Source organism: Oncorhynchus keta, chromosome 22, assembly GCF_023373465.1.
Source record: "Oncorhynchus keta strain PuntledgeMale-10-30-2019 chromosome 22, Oket_V2, whole genome shotgun sequence".
Classification (NCBI taxonomy): domain Eukaryota; kingdom Metazoa; phylum Chordata; class Actinopteri; order Salmoniformes; family Salmonidae; genus Oncorhynchus; species Oncorhynchus keta.
Window position 1 is genome coordinate 42,732,058 of NC_068442.1, and position 4,332 is coordinate 42,736,389.

The 4,332-nt window shown below is 42.1% G+C and overlaps 1 protein-coding gene across 1 annotated transcript in view; it reads left to right on the plus strand.

Moving 5' to 3' along the window:
- LOC127910650 (nuclear factor 1 A-type-like) overlaps window positions 1-3,851 on the plus strand; it is a 118,639-nt gene extending 114,788 nt beyond the window's left edge. The window contains exon 9 of the mRNA XM_052475282.1: window positions 176-3,851. The gene's annotated coding sequence lies outside the window, so the exon portion shown is untranslated. The remainder of the gene's footprint in view (window positions 1-175) is intronic.
- The last annotated feature ends 481 nt before the right edge of the window (window positions 3,852-4,332 follow it).

Sequence of the window (4,332 nt, forward strand, 5' to 3'; positions counted from 1 at the left end):
GGAACACCCTTGCCTAGCAGCTAGGTACTCAGTAGGGAGGGAGTGAGACAGAGATGGAAAGGAAATGGAAAGGTAGAGCACCGACTTGAGGCAAAGGAACTGATCTATTGTCTGCTTAAATTAACTTTATCTCAACTGTCTTCTGTCTCCCTTCATCCCTCTCTCTGTTCTGCAGTGGTACCTGGGCTAGGGACTCCAGACCCCCTAGCAGCCTGCTGGACAGCCCCCTGGACAGATCGCTGGACAGCCCACTGGACAGATCGCTGGACCCCCTACTTTCTCCCCTGAGTGCGACCTAACCTGAAACCCTGAAAACGTGCTCACCTGTTTGACAGAGAGAAGCCCAACCCCTCAAATCTGTCACTGCATGGCTACAACAGACCACCCCGCCCTCTCCCATCCCCCAAAAACAAGAGCAGAGCTACTGACTGCTTACACACGTACATACTATATATCTATACAGCCCATATATACCCTCATTCATATGGTTCATATGTCTATATTCATATATAGTACCAGTCCCCCCAGCTGTCTATTGGATGTGCTAGCTGGAGCTCCAAGAGAGAGCTAGCGTATGGATGTGCTAGCTGGAGCTCCAAGAGAGAGCTAGCATATGGATGTGCTAGCTGGAGCTCCAAGAGAGAGCTAGCGTATGGATGTGCTAGCTGGAGCTCCAAGAGTGAGCTAGCATATGGATGTGCTAGCTGGAGCTCCAAGAGAGAGCTAGCGTATGGATGTGCTAGCTGGAGCTCCAAGAGTGAGCTAGCATATGGATGTGCTAGCTGGAGCTCCAAGAGAGAGCTAGCATATGGATGTGCTAGCTGGAGCTCCAAGAGAGAGCTAGCATATGGATGTGCTAGCTGGAGCTCCAAGAGAGAGCTAGCATATGGATGTGCTAGCTGGAGCTCCAAGAGAGAGCTAGCGTATGGATGTGCTAGCTGGAGCTCCAAGAGTGAGCTAGCATATGGATGTGCTAGCTGGAGCTCCAAGAGAGAGCTAGCGTATGGATGTGCTAGCTGGAGCTCCAAGAGTGAGCTAGCATATGGATGTGCTAGCTGGAGCTCCAAGAGAGAGCTAGCATATGGATGTGCTAGCTGGAGCTCCAAGAGAGAGCTAGCATATGGATGTGCTAGCTGGAGCTCCAAGAGAGAGCTAGCATATGGATGTGCTAGCTGGAGCTCCAAGAGAGAGCTAGCGTATGTTTCCTGGTACACGTTGTGTTTGTTTATTTTTGTATTTCTTCTCGTCGTCCCCACTTTGCCGCAGAGGGGGGAGACATCACCTGACTAAATAAAAGAGCTTCCCTCAACCCTTCGTTGCCGTAGCCGACCTGTGGAGAAGGTCTGGCACAGAGACCTAAGAGTCCCGTGTACATGTGTGTATAAAGCTCTGCTAGCGTCACATGTCCCGAAACGAGAGGAAGATCAGAGCTCTTGTTTCTTTTGTTCTATGGTTGTTACCGGACTCTGTTTTCGGTTCAGTGGTTCACGGAGGTAGAGGTTTTTAGCTGGGTCAGATACCAACCAGTTAATAACTCTTAGTCTCCCCACCCTACCCCAAACCAGACCTACCCAGCACCCACCCTGAGGAGGGACACTCCCCCACAGCCAAGAGTCTGAAGGTCTTCACCCCACCACGGGGCTTTTCCAGGGACATCAGTGCAGCTGAAAGACCATGCAGAGGAGAACAACCAACACTATGAACTCACAGGGGACCAGAGAGGGGATGGGGTATTCATGTTTAATATCGGTCAATCAGGTGACATATTGAAACTGGTTTAAAGCCTGCAACAAGAAGAGAAGTATTTCAATGAGAAGCTTGTGAGAAAACCTCTGACTGGGAGGCTTGTTCATGTTACATTTTTGTATAGAGGTCATTTCAGTTCAAACTAACGGTTTTACAATGCTATACAATGCAAAAGGGCGAATGTCTTTAATCCTACAAACTGACTGGAGACATCTATCTATCGTGAACAGTGGAATATTGAATTGAGGACAGTGCAATTTCGTTGGATAGTGGTTGGATAATTAAATATCTTTGTAGGATATCTCTTTAAAATAGTTTAAAATCATATATTTTTCTTCCTAGTCCATTCACACCTCTAAAATATTGGGGTACAAAAAAAAGTCAACTAGCACGATGGTCTGGTGAGAAAATAACAGATGTATTGAGCTTTTGTTGTCTTTTATTTGTTTGTTTGTTCATCTTGTAAATTTGCTAGTATCGTAGAATGTAAAACATGTAAATCCCTTTTAGAAATATTGTAATTTTAAACAATCCATTTTAAAGCATTTCTTGCAGCTTTGAATCTAGTCTGCTATTAATTTTAAAAAAGCAAAGTGATTAACTTATTTTAAGAAAGCACTTGATTTTAAAAGAAAGAAGTAGTAGTTGAAATTTCTCATGAGGCAAAATCAAGAACATACAATGCGAACAAATATCAAAAACATAAATCTCCACTTTCGCTTGAAAAGATCATCTAATACCGGGCATCCAAGTTCTGGTTTGCCTGTTTGATTGGCTAGGCCTTCTCTAAGCCTTGTCCAATCAGAAGCACTTGTTCCTGCAGTTGGTTTATGGGCTGGGAGTCTAATCAGAGGATTGTAGTTGAGTGAGAAAGAGTGACTGTTTGTGTTGAAAACACATTGATATCTACATCAAGGCAAGATTGCAACCAGACGGCGAAGCTTTTCAGTTGCTTCGCATGCAACTTACCATTTTATTGAAGTTTTGTTTTTCTTTCCTATACTATATATATATATATATATATATATATATATATATATATATATATATATATATATATATACATTGTTAAGACTGACTCATCCACCCTCGATCAAAGCTGAATAAAAGTAATACAAATGTTTTTTTATCTGCATGTTGTAGTGTTCGTGACAAACCTTTACATAGATTAGAGTTAGTGAATAAAGACACAATATCCTAATCCCAACATCAGGCACTTGCCAATAGACTATCTGTTTGGCCCTTCGAGAGGCTTTTTTTACTGCTGGCCTTCACAATCAACCAGCTTGAACGTCTTTCAGACTCTTCTTCGCTTCTCATCATTTCTGAATCGTTTTTCCTCTTTCGTTCCCTCTTGAAATTATCAACAAAAAAAACCTCTAATCTTAAAGTATATATTTCGTTCGTATGTTCTCTAATTGCACGAAACAATTGTTCCTCATAAATGTGCCTTGAGCGATGGTCTATCTGAGCTGTTGCACAATGTTCCAATGTGGAGAGTTGACCTTGTTTCTTATTTGTTTTCATCCCCCACCTCCCATTGTGTAGAAACTGAATCAGCGTTGTTATACTGATATACTGCTGTTTAACTAGGCCAGCGTCAATCCCCCCGACATGGCCCCCTTTTTACGCATTCCGTAAGTAGGAATAGAACTCTTTATATCTTGAAGATAGTTTAGTTAACCCCCCAGTCATCGACCCTTAACCCTTCTTTGTGTTGAGAATACTAATCTATAGATATTTATGGATGTTGCTGACATTTCTAAATGGAAACTTATTTTAGCTTTTGGAGTTTTCCTTTTTTTATATATGTTTTATTCAGAAATGAATAATGAGAAGAGAATATGCAATACCTGCTTGCACTCATGTAGACAGTCATTTAGTCGTTTGGTTGTGATGTTTATTTTTTATTTTTACCACAGTTAGGTTGCACTTGACTGGCTACATGGTTGGTGGTCGGTCCCTTAGGCAGACCCACTCCTGCAGAACAAAGGGCTCGCAAAGCCCAGTCAGCCTCGCCCGGGTATTCTGCTTTCTTTGTTTTCAACACTAACAAGTCGACCGCAGGATATATTAGGGTTCTCCCTTTTTTGGGGTGTTGGGGAGGGGGGTTCACAAGCAAGTCTTAAACAAGTCAAACTTCCTTTCCATCACAAAATCTACAAAAAATATGACGTCCAACAAATGAAAATGCCACTTTCTATTTCCTCCATTTCAACAGACTTCCAGACGTATATTCATTGTTTACCTGTTGATCTGTCTATTACATTTATCAGTTAAACAAGTCAATGATGTGTTTTTTGGGGGAAGCCTTGGTGATGGTTTTAGTAGTAAGACTTTGTGGGTTTGTGTTTGTCCTTTAGTGTGACAGTTTTGGTCTTTGTTCTTGCCTACCCTTTAGCGATGAGTTGGGTATTACTTTCCTAATTATCTGCACTAAATGTGAAACAAATGACAATAGTGAGAATTATTGAAAAGAAACGGCTTCCATGGCTTAAAAGCGAAGGGAAAAAACAATTGCACGGACATTTTTTGTCACAAAAACTTGTTGTGAACAGCCTAGCATCTAATCAGCAAGATTTGGCT